Source organism: Rhipicephalus microplus, chromosome 1 (genome assembly GCF_043290135.1).
Source record: "Rhipicephalus microplus isolate Deutch F79 chromosome 1, USDA_Rmic, whole genome shotgun sequence".
Lineage (NCBI taxonomy): Eukaryota > Metazoa > Arthropoda > Arachnida > Ixodida > Ixodidae > Rhipicephalus > Rhipicephalus microplus.
In genome coordinates this window covers 6415815-6431207 of record NC_134700.1, presented here as the reverse complement: position 1 = coordinate 6431207, position 15393 = coordinate 6415815, and the positions used below count along the sequence as shown (strand labels likewise).

The window sequence follows — 15393 nt, the reverse complement described above, 5'->3', positions numbered from 1 at the left end:
TGGTGATGGTTCCCTTGCCTGCGTTTACGTGTATGTCAGAGGACGGGCATTGATAACAGCTTCGACTTCTTGAAGCAACGTCTTAATTTCATCGCTTCCTAAACTGCTTTTCCCGAGAACTTTTCGAACGGTTGATTTGATCAAACGGATGAGCCTTTCCCACCAGCCACACCTCCACAGGGTGTTTAGCACAAAAAATTTCCAAGATATTCAATGATTGGCGAGAAATTCAGTAAGCAAGGATCCACTGATAAGCTTGCCTATGTCCTGTAGTTCTTTGCTTGCCTTCTTGAACATCAATGCGTTGTCGGAGTACCCAGTAATAGGGAACCAACAATCGTCGGGCGACGCAACCGTCGGGTTGACCTCAGCGCCACCAATGGAGATGTCGCCAATCACACAGGCGCTCTACCGCGCGTCGGCGTTCTTCGAGCCTTTCTTTCCGCTGATGCTTAAAATCGTCACCAACGTCTCGTTTTCTTGCAGAGTGACAGCTCCCACCAAGTTGCAGCGTACAACAGCACCATATGTGTTTGCTCAGGAACTTCTTCAGTCAGCAACACCTGCACACAGCGCGCAAGCTATGCACAATGTCGCCTGTTGTGTATTGCGGTTTCAAGCCTGTCGGAGGCCTCAACAACTATTTTCAACCGTTGCTACTGGGGAAAACATGCCGCTTGCTGGACAATAATTATGTGTTCGGCGTCCAAGAAGTTGACGAGACTGCCAGTTCAAGGAGTCCCCGAAACTGAAATGAATAAAACAGGAGTAAGTCCCATCAACCAGCTGCAGCTGGTGTAGCAGTGTCAATCAATGAAAGGGTCATGATTGAAACAATAAAGAAACACACTGCACATTAAAATCATCTTTTACGTCATGTCATGTTCACACATTTTCTAAGTTTCCTCACCTGCATGAGTGGCGCAAAATTTTATCGCATTTTCAATGTACAGGAATGCACTGATACAACAGTCGGGGATAAATAGCATTAATGAATAGTGCAAAAGTATCAGCGGACAAGAAACATGCATGACAGCGCAAGTCCGTTGCAGTTTCTTCTCCGCCACCATCAGCCACATCAACGCCGCGTAAAGCATGTGGTGTTGAAACAAAATAAAGTGCGAACAAAACAGAGAACAGCTTCCAGTAAACATGCAATTTCCGATTTCCTTGCGATGAACCACACGATAATTCACTTTTGCCCAAGTGTAGTGCAATCGTCATTAACAAAAAACGCATGGCGTAAGACAGCAACTCGGTGTGTCGCAAGCTAGCGCAGAAATCATGTTGCATGTCTTTCATTTTTTCAGGACGATATCCGTAATTTTAGGTCAAAAATATCAGCCTACAAAACGTGAGACATTTAGAATACAGTGAACTCACATTAAGCAACATCCCCGGGTAAACTACCTGCACAACGACAAAAAAATCTGTTACTCGAATTTGCTTAGAAAAAAAGACTAAACCTCGTCCTAGGCTGCTTTCACAGTGTGTAGTGAAAGCAGCACACTGCGAACAAAGAATTCATAAAGATGAATTCACTCACTTGACTCATCGCACGGCGATAATCCACTTTCGCCTTCGTGACTTCTGTAGCAGTCTTTGACCGAGCAGTACCTGGGTCCACTTTTCTTCTTGACATGGGGGCAGCCAGACGGTTCTGATGATGTCATGGGGGCATCAATTACAGGATCGGGCGCAAGTTATTCGGACACGAAGGACATGCACTCGAAAAGCCCACGCTTGATTCACGCTAAGCACGTGCAGTGAAGACTGGCCTGCGCACACGAACGCCTTCAAGTTTATTGTTCAGGCCGCCAGGTGGCGCGCCCTGTTTTTAAAACTGCATCGTAGGGTGCCTATAGGTACTCCTGTGAGCGAGAAACCCCCTGAAGGAAAGAACAAAACTGTCCGATGAGAGAGAATCTGCCAGCTCTGGATGCACCACTCTTGTAGCTGCGCAGGTAAATAGCACAATGTAAACCATGGTACATTGAGGTTTCCTCCAGTTGACTTCAATATATATAGGGCCTACAAAATCTATTCCGACAACTTCAAATGGGCGTGACAGAGTAGCTCGATCTTCCGTGGGGCATGTTTCACATTCATGGCCTTCGTATGGAATCGTTTGCAAAGGTAACAATTATTGATCAACTTTTGATTATTATTGATCAAAACATGACAATGTGTGTCCATGATTACCGGTCTAGTGAATTCATGGTCCTGAGACAAAATCATTGGATCTTTTTCTTTAATTGAAAGTTGTGCTCTCTGTAGGCGTCCTCGCAGATGAACTTGTCCTTCTGTATCCAAAAATGGATGCAGGTCATGAAGCATTGATCGCCTTGAGATCGCGCGTCTGTTGGACAGTTGCTCTACGTCTTGAGAGAAAGCTTCTGGCTGTGCTCTTATTATGCAAAACTTCTTGGCCATATTCAGCTCTTCTGCAGAAATTGGCCCCGTTCGCGATACACATGCGCACCATGTCCTTTTCAAAGATCTGTACACCAATGCTGTAAAGCGAAGAAGCCTGGTCAAGCTGCTGTACTTCTTGGCGTTTATGACATCTTGAAGGGGTTCTTACGTCTGTAGCAGTAGTTCTGTCTACAGAGTTTCTGGTTCATAGCTGTTTGCTTGGGCGACAACCGAAGTGGGCTTTACTGACGAAGCGGTTTCAGGTTGTACTAACCATTCTGGGTCATTCCACCAGTTGACGCTTTCCCGAAGCATGGCCGCTGATAATCCCTGTGTCAGATAATCAGATGGGTTCTTCACTCCAGGACAATAACCCCATTGCCCTCTGTCGGTACAGTCGGCTATATCGGCCACTGTGTTTCTCACGAAGGGGCTGATTTTATCTTGCTGTGTTCAAATCCAGCTCAGCATAATTCTCGAGTCTGACCACATTGTACATGAGAAGTGGACCATGTCCCATGACTTCGTGAGGTATTTTAGTAGTTTCGCTCCAACAACTGCACCCATTAGTTCCAACTTTGGCATGGTCAAGGCTTTTATAGGTGCCACTCGAGACTCAGCCACAATAATCTTCGTACCGTTGAGGTCCACCATACTAAGGTTCACGCATGCTCCATAGGCCCTTGGACTAGCATCAACGAAGATATGAACTTGCCTCATAGTGATTTCTTCTTTCGGATGATTCATGACATAGCTAGGTATCTTAATATGGGGTAACTTAGCAACTTCAGTACACCATTCTTTCCATGGCTTCTCGATTTTCATAGGTAACTTGGAATCCTATGCTATCCCTAACAGCCATAGCTTCTGAAATGAGATGTTCGCTATTATCGTGAAAGGCGAAAGAGCACCAAGAGGATAGAATATTCTGGAAGCTGTTCTCTTAAGATGGTTCGCTTTGAGTCCTCCTTAACCAAAATCAGGAAATGCATGACGGGCTTTGAAGTACATGCCAAGTAATCGTCTTCTGCATTCCATAGCATACCTAGAACTATTGTGGAAGTACAATAGACTCTCAGTAAACAAAACCTGAAGGGACCAGAAAAATGTGTTCCATTTACCAACAGTTGCATTTACTAGAGATGAACATGGTTGCAGAATACAAGCATGAAACCAAGCATTGCAGAGGTAATAGTTTCTTTTAAGCGGTAGTTCCCTTTAACAGATTTTCATTTACTGAGAGTCTACTGTACGGTCCGATCTTTCCAGGCACTCTTCGTTTTTTTTGAGACCACTTCCTGGAGTTGAGCATTGTTTTTCATACACGTCTAAGCCTTTGTAAAAACTACCAGCAAGTCATTCATGTAGATATTCTGCTTCAGTGTTCGGGCCAAGGTTTCTTGCTCACCGCTTGCGTTGTCCAGGTGGTGGTGTATCGTTGCCATCCGCAGGAAAGGGCTTGAGGTCGATCCGAATGGCACACGTGTCATTCGCCATTCCATAATCTTGTCGTTTTCACTATGGGGCACGTTCTTGAATCATAGAAAATGAAATGCACCTCGATCCGTTTCCTTGATTTCTATCTTCAGGAAAGCTTTTTCAATGTCAGTGTTGATGGCTATCGGGTGGCATCGAAAATGAAGCAACACTTGAATCAGATCTGGGTTCAGGTTTGTACCTTTGTCCAAACAGTCGTTGAGTGACATGTCTCCCTTTTTATGTGATGAGGCATCGAATACTACTCGAAGTTTCATGGTCAGTGAGTCTCCTTGTACAACCTCGCGTTGCAGCATGTAGTATGCAGCATTATCAGATTGTAGCTGCGGCACGTCTTCAGCATGTCCTATTTGCCAGTATTGACGTAAGGTCATGTCGTATTGCTCAATTAGGCCATCCTGATGTGAGAGTCTTCTGACGAGCTTATGGAACCGTTCATAAGCTTGTCAAAGTACCGTCCGTCTGACTTCTCAACGGTTTCCTTAAAATATCGAATGTTCCGATCGGTGAGACATTGGTTGGAGTCAGTAATACCCATAGACTCGAGTCGCCAGAAAGACTGTAGGATTTCTGCAGTCGATTTACCTTCTGTTGCGTACACACGTGAGACATTGACAAGCAGGCGAGTTCCACAGTCTAAAACAGTCTTCTGACTGATAGGCCCTTGTACCGTCTACCCAAAGATTGTCTCCATTTCCACGAGTCCTGGCACGTCTTTAGACCACACAACTTCCCCGGTGATTGCTTGCCACATATAGTCAAACCTTATTAGCAGACCGATTTCGGTGTCAGGTGCGTCCTGAAGGTAGAGTCACATCGTGGCTAATGACAGAGACAACTACAGCCTCTATACGAAGGTCAACCTTCTTGTCTCTGCTCCAAATTTCTATTTCAACAACATTCCGTTTTTGTGCATCTGAAGACCAAGTGCTTCCGAAGGTATTCAATGCCAACCGGGTCTGTCTGACTACTTTTAGGTTAAGCTTACGAGCCACGTCTTCCTTAATGAAGCTTCTTTGGCTTCCACCATCCAGAATACCTTGAACACATCGCCTGCTGTTGTTATCGACCAACTCGGTGCGAAATGTTTGAAGATAGACCGCGTTGTCCCTAGGTGGTTGGTTAATGTACGATGTGTCTTCACATGATGAAAGAGCATTTGAAGAAACGCACACAGTGGCACTCATTGAGGTACCTGCGGTCGTCAAAGCCCTCTTATGATTGGCGTCGCACATGCTGGAAGCATGTTTTTCGCGGCAGGATTTGAAAGTGAGTTGATGTGGCATCCCTTGCTCGGTGGCCTTTTGATGTGCAGCGGAAGCACCGGTTGTCTTTTTTCAGCTGCTCTTTTTGACTGCAACAGGAATATCGGCGTTGCAGCTGCGCGTCTGGTGCTGATCAATGTGACAGGAGAAACACTTGAACTTGGGTATAGATGTGGCGTGCAAAACTGGTGCCGCAGGGATGCCACCATTTCTACAGTCCGAGCGATCCTCAAAAGCAGGTCTCTGATGCGATAGTGCGTGCTGCTTTCGGCTTTCGAGCTCCACTCATATGAATAGTTCCAAGTCATTTAGCTCGGCATCTGACACAGCCAATGCCTCTGCTGGTGTACTCAACGAGGCTTGAGCGATACGTACTTTGGTGGGCCTTGTCAAGGCGCGTTGCCGTTTTTCTCTAGTGAAAGAAAGGCCGATGTCCTGCAGTAGAGCCTTCTGCAAGATATCGATGAGCATAGTTGAATACGTCAGTGTTGGCATGTTCAGAGCTCTAAGGCTGTGAATATTCAACTGCGTGGCATACTACAATCTTCGCAAACCATGGATATCGTTGGCAGATGTCACCCTTGGGAGATTTTTCAGCACCATCAGATGGTACTGAATAATCATCGTCTTATCACCGAATCTTTCCTTCAAAGTATGCACGGCATCGGGAAAAGAAAATTCATTCGTGGGCGCTGTTGCTGCGTCACTGGATATGAAGTTCTTCAGGTAGTAAAACTTTATAAATGGCATCAAGTCGTTATTGCGGTCAATGGGCTGTTCAAATTGCTCCCGAAAGCCTGTCCACTTTGCAATGTCGCTTTTGAATTTTGGTATCGAACTTGCGGCAACCGGGGTGTCATAAATCTTGCAGGAGCCTCGTGGTTGAAAGCCTTTGCTTCTGTGCTTTCATCGCTGGCCGCTTGCGCGTGGCCGCTCTTTGCTCATTCTATTTGTGAAAGTCTGCAATCCCTCTCAGCTAGCATGCTCACCGCTTCATCTTGGTATTCCGCAATAGTAGTGTACTGCTCTTTGATACGTTCGGTTGGTATATACTGATCAGTTTGGTTTCAGGAAACATTGATCTACGGAACTGGCTTTATTAGAACAAAAGGAGCTCATATTGTCTGAATTTGAAAACAAACGTGCCGTTCTCGGTATGTTTGTTGATTTTAGTAAAGCCTTTGACAATACTCAGCATTCCACGTTGTTTGACAAGTTTCAATGCTATGGAATTTGTGGTCATGCACTAGACCAAATAAAAAGTTACCTTAAATATTACAAACAGGCAGTTGAAATAGGTAGAAAATTCTCAGAACTAAAGCCTATTACTAAGGGCATACCTCAAGGAAGCATCCTTGGACCCCTTCTTTTTATAGCCTACATAAATGATTTAACTCGTATTTATCCAGATGCTAAATACGTCTTATATGCCGATGATGTCAGCATGTTTGTTTCAGCTGAAAATAGTATTGCGCTTGAGAAAAAAATGAACCAGTTTTTGTTGAAACTACAGCTCTGGTCATTCTGTGATAATTTAAACTTAAACACTAGTAAAACACAAGCGGTATTATTCCTACATAAAAATAAGCCTGCTAATGAAAACATACACCTCAAGTATGGCAATACTTATATTGAGCTAGTAAATAGTATATATTGAGCTAGTAAATAGTATAAAAACTCTTGGAGTTACATTTTTGACTAATATGCTTTGGAACGAACACGTTGACAGTGTGCTGGGTCAGTTATCTCGTGTAGTGGGTATGGTGTACAGTGGCAAAAGTGTTCTATCGTACAAGGTAAAATTCTTACTTTATAAATCACTTTTTTATTCACATCTTTTTTATTTTTATTTTTATTTATTTACAAAATACTGCAGGCCATGTGGCCCATGCAGGAGGGGCAGGGTACAGCATAAATACATCTACAAAGCACAATTGAATATCATAAACAAGTCAGGTAACAATAGAGAACAATTTAAATAAAATATAATTAGGAAATAGTGAAGAAGTAATTTTGTATTGATTCAGTCGAGTCGAGATGATGAATAGGTATTAGGTTCCATTCCTCTATGGTGCGGGGAAAAAAAGAATATTTAAAGAGCTTAGATCTGCCAACATAAGGGGAAAGTGTGAGGGGATAAGAATGACGGGTTTTCCTAGTCTCAGAAAGGGTTATGTAAGGACTGGGATCTATGAAGAATTTACAATTTAACAAAGAATGGAGGAACTTCAGCCGGGATATCTTGCGCCTCATTTGAAGTGCGTGAAAACCGTTAGAATGTATAAGATCCGTTACAGAATCCTCACGGCTGTATTTAGAAAAAATGAATCGCATGGCTTTTCTCTGTGTTCTCTCAAGACAATTGATATTAGTTTTGGTGAAAGAATCCCAAATAATGGAGGCGTATTCTAACTTGGGTCTGATAAAAGTTGTATAGGCTAAAGTTTTCATGTCATGGGATGCATGTTTAAGCTTGTGTCGAAGTAGACATAATTTTCTGAAAGCAGAAGAGGCGGTGTTAGAAATATGGGTGCTCCAGTTGAGGTTGTTAGATATGGTAACTCCAAGATATTTATACTCCATAACTTCAATCAATGGGTATAGGCCAATGGAGTATGAAAACATCAAGGGTATTGTTTTTTTAGTTATAAGCAGAAGCACACACTTAGAAGAATTTAGCTTCATGCCCCATTTATTGCTCCACTTAAAAATACTGTTTAAGGATGCACTAAGCAAGAATTGGTCTTCAACACTATTAATTTCGTTGAAAATAACGCAGTCATCTGCGAAAAGACGAATATTTACTTGGGCTTGTATGACATCTGTTATGTCATTGCAATAAATAATGAATGATAGTGGGCCAAGCACACTTCCCTGAGGGACCCCTGAGGTTACCGAGAAAGAGTCAGATTGTTGTCCGTCAATGATAACACACTGTTTCTGATGCATTAAATAAGCAGATAACCATAAGATGAAGCCAGGAAAACCAAGGAACTGTAATTTGCAGATTAATTTGTCATGAGGAACTACATCAAAAGCCTTTTGAAAATCTAGAAAGATGACGTCCATTTGTCCACCTCTGTCAAGAACAGTAGCGAAAGAATGTATGACCGTTCTTAATTGGGTGATTGTTGAAAGACCCTTCCTAAAGCCATGTTGAAAAGGAGTTAGAATGTCATGCTCATTTAAGGAGTTCTTAATGTAATCAGAAACAATCTTACCTATTGTTTCTTGGTATGGGAGACTACAACTTACAGGAACTTGCAAAAACTGTACCTGATGCAAAAGAAGTATATTAGAATCATTTTTAACTTGTCGTATGATGCTCACACAAGCGAATTGCTTGAACAAGCTGGAATACTACCTGTACATCGTCTTTACAATTTTAAGTTAGCATTGGCGATCAGGCGTGTATTGAAAGAAAGTCAATAGTTTTTGTACGACCTTCCAGAACTGCAGCCAAATAATACATTGTTTGAAACACGAAATAAAGAAACATGGAAAATAAAAACTTCGAGAACAAACTACTCTGCAGATAAGTTATCCTACATAATTCCTACGTTACTTAATAAATGTGTGAAAGCTGACATAGATTTGTTACACTGTACACAGACTCAATTGCGCGATATACATATGTCTAGTTTTTTGAGATTTCTTTGCAGTTGCTGTATTATCATGGTTGCTATTTTTATTTTTGGAATTCGGACTTGATTTTTTATATTATTTATTCATTTATTTATTTCTTGTTGCCGTTGTTGAGTTCACATTGCTGACTGTTTGCCACTACTGTCGTGCTAAAAGGTGGCTGTGGGCCTTTGTCAAGCTGCTTCTTTCGGAGAGCAGCTCTCCGAAAGAAGCAGCTTTTACCTGCAGCTGTGCTTCCTCAAACTATTAATGAAAAATAAAACATTATTATTATTATTATTATTATTATTATTATTATTATTATTATTCTCGTTAATCTGCGACAGCTTATCATTTCTAGCAAAGAGTCATTGCTTTACGGCTGTGAGCTTCGCGATGTTGATGCTAGTGGAGTCAAGTAAAATTCATGCTTCCTGAATAATTTTTGTGTTCTGCGCGCGTCGTGCGGATCGCTTGCCTTTGAGTCGATTCATTCTGAGATCACTGCTGCTCGCATCTACCAGTTGAGTCCTCACCGCTCGCAATGCGAAGCGACTGTAGAAGCCCTGTGCGCCATGCGTAGAAGGAAGGCTTGTCTGCACGAGGGTTTTCAGCACAAAATTATGTGGACGCCATGTCGTTAACTAAAGTGGCGCAGGCAGGCAGAAGCCTCTTCTTCCTCTTTGTTTTTCACTAGCTGGCAGCATTTATTATATTTTCAACAAGCCGCATTCATGACCCTCCCCCCCCTCCCTCATCACTATTACCCATGGGTAGAATGTACGTTGTGCTGGGGGATCTTATCTAATCGGACTTTATAGGCCTCATGTACTGCTGTTTCAAATCGGGCATGCAGTGCCACTGCGGTAGCTGCTGGCAAAATGTCTCGTTCCTTGAGCACAGCCAGGCCCAGCTGGAGCAGGTTGGCAATGGCCCCTAGAAGTGAAACCGCGTGTACGTGGCGAAAAAAAGTTGACTTCTATCTGCTGTTGCTTATTTGGATGTCGTAACAAAATCAAGAGCATGACCTGGAAACTGCCAAGGGTGAAATTTTGTTATTACCCCCTTTCCAAATTGTACAAGGGTTACAGGCGAAATAGTGGATCTCAGCCCTTGGTAAGCAAACACAGTCTGTGTTGGTACGGTTTCTTTCGCTTTCTCTTTGCATCACTGGTGAAGCTAGGAGGAAGGGGGGTCATTTTTTAGAATTTTATGTGTGTGATACACATGCGCTCATACAAAAGCTTGCATGAGCACACATAAAGTATCGTCCAACCCCAGCTTGAAAAAAAAAAAAAGTCTGGCTACGTATGCTACGGCACCAATTAGTATTACCACATTGTTCGTTACTTTGTTTCTTTTAATTGTTAGTCCCAATGAAGATTGGTGGCAACCAGTGTGAGGTAAAACAGTCATCTATAGTCGGGTACAACTTAAGAAGGCAGGAGAGGCCTTGCCCAGATGGTCGAAGCACAGCAGCCAATTCGCTTCGTGACTAAAAAACTAGTCCCGCTCAAAAAATTGTGACTGCTTCTAAACGGTGTATTTGTCGGTATACATAAGATTTGTGTATCGTGACGAGTGCTTTGGTAAAACTGTAAACTTCCCGTTGTGCGTGCTGAGGTCTTGTGTGCACAATTTCTTTCGCCGCAGTGAGATACCGACGGTCGAGAAAATAACTGCCAAGTTTTCGGAGCGTATGGAACTCCCATCACTAAGGTGTTGTACTGTGCGTCGCCTGCTTGCCAATATCGGCTTTAAGCATCAAAACAGGAGCCGCAACTTGCTTCTTATCGACCTGGATGACATCACTGATTGGCGGAATCGCTACCTCCATGACATGGAGCGTTACCAGGCGGAAGGCCGAAAGATCTTGTACCTGGACGAGACATGGGTCACGGCGAGACACACTCGGTCGATCGTGTGGACAGATACTGTGGTGCAGAAGCACTGACGGCTGTTCGCTCGAGCAAATGGCCTGCCAACGGGTCTAAAATAACTTTCTGGGAAAGGTCAGGGCTTGATCGTGACACACACAGGCAGCGAAGATAGCTTTGTCAACGACTGCTTGGATGTATTTCGAAGCCAAAAGACTGGCGACCACCACGCAAAAATTGATGGCAATAGCTTTGAGGGCTGGTTCAGTGACGCTCTGCAGAAGTTGCCAGCTGGTAGTGTCATTGTTATAGACAATGCACCTCACCATAGCCGACGAGAAGAGAAATTGCCGACAACGACGTAAAACAAGGAAAATATACAGGAGTGGCTCACAAGCAAAAACATCACCTACAGTAAAAGGATGATAAGGAAGCAGCTGCTTGAGCTGGTGGCTTCAGTAAAGTCACTCTTTGTGAGCTACATCGTAGACAACACAGCTGTAAGGGCTGGTTGCATTGTACTCGGGCTCCCGTCGTATCATTGCTAATATAATCCCATTCAGCTTCTGTGGGCCAAGGTCAAAAATGGTGTAGCTGCGAACAACAGAAATTTCAAGCTGTCCACGGTCGGCGCCATCTTGAGAGATAAAATCAATCGGATAACAGCAGAATACAGGAGGAACAGCATTCAGCACGTGATGAACGTGGCGGCTAAGTTCAGACTTGAGATGCCTGGAAGTGAGCGCATTCAACCCATCATCATTCAGCTGGGTGAAGATGACACTGATGAAAACGACAATGACTACGAGCTTTCTGGCATTGAGCCACTTGATGAAGCATAGCAGCTTTGTATTAATGAAAAAACAGCTCTTATAAGGGCTATTAAATTTTTGCCCAGTGGGTTTGCAAGAGCCAATCATTCATTCCATGACCTCTCAAACAAATAAGCAGTTTCATTTATGGCCTATTTTTTTTCATAGAAGCTCAATTCCGATAAACAACGTGCCTCACACATCAGGCTCGATTTGAGAAGTGGCATAGAAACACGTTTCAATGTTGGCATATCAGAATCGAAACACTGTTGTTAACCCTAATCATCGTTGGCGGGCTCAGAATGCTCAGTCAGGCAGCCACCGTCGAGTTTGACACGCTTTATTGCTCCGTGAGCAGTCTGCACCGAAAATTGAAGTGTTGTTATAGCCAGTGCTGGTGAAATAGCAGCAGTCAACACGAAACTGACAGCCACTGTAAGCAGCTTGCAAGCCAAAGCACATTCATGTGCCTGCATTGTTTATTTCAGTTATCTGGCTTACACAAGTAATGCAAATAAGAGAAGAACAAATATAAAACATCATTAGCTTAGTGAGGCCTGAAATGATCGTTCAGGCAGCCACCGTCGAATGTGACGCCCCTCATAGTGAAATAGCTGTAGCCGCAGCACACTTTATGATTCTGTTGCAAGTCTGTATTAGGAATTGAAGTGTTTTCATAGCCAGTGCTGGTGAAATAGCAGCAGTCAACATAAAACTGACAGCCACTGTTAGCAGCTTGCATGCCAAAGCACATTCATGTGGCTGCATTGTTTTATTTGGTTATTTGGCTCACACAAGTATTGCAAGTAAGAAAACAAGTATAAAACATCATTAGCTTAGTGAGGCCTGAAATGCTCGTTCAGGCAGCCACCGTCGAATGTGACGCCCCTCGTAGTGAAATAGCAGTAGCCGGAGCACACTTTATGATTCTGTTGCCAGTCTGCATTAGGAATTAAAGTGTTTTCATAGCCAGTGCTGGTGAAATAGCAGTAGTCAACATGAAACTGACAGCCACTGTTGACCGCTTGCATGCCAAAGCACATTCATGTGGCTGCATTTTTTATTTTGGTTATTTGGCTCACACAAGTATTGCAAATAAAAAACTAATATAAAACATCATTAGCTTAGTGAGGCCCGAAATGCTCGTTCAGGCAGCCACCGTTGAATGTGTTGCCCCTCATAGTGAAATAGCAGTAGTCGAAGCACACTTTATGATTCTATTAGTCTGCACTGAGAGTTGAAGCGTTGCCATAGCTAATTTTTAATTTATTAATCTGACTTGGGCAAGTAAAATGCAAGCACAATTATTGATTTGATTAACTTATTGTGTTGTTATACTAATTAAGTTGTTAAGAAAGATGTGGCTGCAGCATGCTTTGGAAAAACAAATGCAAAAAAGACAGAAATGAGAATACACATATGCAGACATGAAAGCACTCACATATTCACACAAACGTAAGTGTGGAAACAGAATAAAAATACAAAAACGGTTAAAATAACAAATGTACACAAAAGCGCACACACATTTAACGCAGACCCAAGTATAACTATTATGAGGAGTCAGTTCACAAGCAGCTGTGACTACTTTGTCATACTTTTTTAATGTACATTTTAACGGCTCTGCTGCCTTCATTGTGACTGGAACTTTTTAGTAGCGACATATCACAACAATCGAAAAGCAGCGCTAAACTGTGTTGTGCGAAAGCAAGTCGAGGGCTGGCAGCACAACTTATGCGCGATTGTGTCGCAGCAGGCATTCTACTGCTGGCGCGTGCAGTGAGCGAAGAGTACTAAGCCACACAGCAGCAGGAATTCATGCCAAGCTTCCTTGTAACGGCACCAATGTATCAGTCAAAATTTTATATTAACACTGAGGCTAACATTAAGGAAACAGACACTGCTCTCAAACGCCTGACTGTTAATAATCCAATGACATTCTCTGAAGCAGCGTGTGTTAGTCGCTGATTGTTAGCATTGGTGGAAAGCAATCAATCGACGGTGCTACACAGCACTTGAGCTATGCTGCTTGACACTCGGCTATTTTATCGCACTGCTGCCACCGATCGGTCTTTTGCGCACTCAGCTAGCACCGACAAATTTTTGCGTTGTAGCTTGCTGTCGCAAATCATTTCTGTTGAGAAACTCGTAGGTCGGTTTCATCTACGCACGCTTTTCTCATTTACCTTGGTAATGATTTTGCTTCATCACTTCGCCACGTCTGATGAGAAACGCAGGTGCACAGTACACAAACACACCCGCCGCTCACAGTAAGTAGCAGGCTTTGGATAACTCTCCTCGTCGTAACTTCACCTAGGTGCAAATAAAACACTATCAAACAAACACGCTTGATATTTGTTTCAATCGGTATGTTGCCGCGCGATCCTGTTTCTGGACGAAGCGCAGCGCAGCATCACCGATGTTCGCAATCTCTCTTTGCTGGCTCACGGCTCAGAACAAACACATGCAGCACAAATTGTGTATCTTAAGCTCACAATTTATTTATTTATTTATCATAGTACGGCAGTGCCCAAGGGCATTACAGGGGGGGGGGGGGGGGGGGGAATACAAAATTTCAACACTGAATACAGGTACTCACACTTCTACAACACAATAATAACGCGATTCATTGTGAACTATATGTAGGGGCATGTGAAAGTAGACAATACAAAGCAGCTTCACAGTACCGTTTTGTCCCTACACATCCTCGCGAGTACACTACTTTAGACCCTGAAGTAATCTTGAAAATACTTAGTGTGAAGTAACTTCTGCTACTTCAGAAAGCAACATATTCCACCGTGTTATTGTCCTGGGAAAAAAAATGACATTTTAAATGCGTCAGTGCGGCAGCTTATTCCCCTTATCTTATTGGCATACTCTAATCACTGTGAAACCTAGTCCGGTTTGCAAAATTATTGTGAGGGGTCCAGACGTGTACGGCTATGAAATATGTTGTGAAAAAGTTTCAACTTCAGATATTCCCTTCGCTTGTCTAGAAGTTCCCAACCAAGCTTTCTTTTCCTTTTGAAACACTGAAATCTCTGGTAAAATGAGAGCAGACAAACCGAACGGACATGTTTTGAATTCTTTCTAAATTGGACACATCACATGCCTTCCACGGATCCCACGCAGCACAAGCTTAATCTAAGACAAATCGAATGTTAGTCACATATAGTTGATTCTTAGCCTCAAGTGGTAACTTACTTGCGCTTCTGTGCAGAAGACGTAATAGACGTCCTGCTTTCCTTGTGACATAATTGATGTGACGGCTTCAGGAAAGGTTTGGTGTAAAATATACACAGAGATGCTTGTGTTCACGAACTGTTAGCAGCCTGGTTAAATTTACAGTGTAAAGTGAGTCATGTTGTGCCTTTTTCCTAATGAAACACATATGCACTGCTTTTTTTTTTTTATTAATGAACATGCGCCATTTTCCACACCATTCAGAAACTGTGTCAAGATCGTTTTTAAGAGTAGTGCAATCAAGGGAGCTATGTATAAGTCTGTACAAAACACAGCCATTGGCAGATAATTTGATATATGATGAAATACCAGAACAAATGTCATTTATGTAGATGAGGAACAATAGGGGACCCAAGACTGACCCTTGAGGCACTCCAGAGGACACATCAACTTCCTAGGATGACTTACCATTGATAACAACCTTTTGCCTCCTTAAATTCAAATAGTCCCTTATCCAGTTCACAATCATATCATTCACTTTATACATATTTAGTTTTTCAATCAATAAAGAGTGGGGTACGACGTCAAATTCTTTTTTAAAATCTAGGAACAAGCTGTCAACAGAGAAACCCTTATCTAAAGCAGAGGATAAGTTGTGTGTCATTTCAAGTAACTGTGTTGTGCAGGAAAAAAACTACGAAAGCAGTGCTGCTGAGAATTAAG

General features: G+C 42.8%; 1 protein-coding gene across 9 annotated transcripts in view; it reads left to right on the top strand.

The window, feature by feature from the left end:
• The window catches only part of gwl (serine/threonine-protein kinase greatwall), a 517662-nt gene that overhangs the window by 460040 nt on the left and 42229 nt on the right, over positions 1-15393 (top strand). The window lies entirely within an intron of this gene.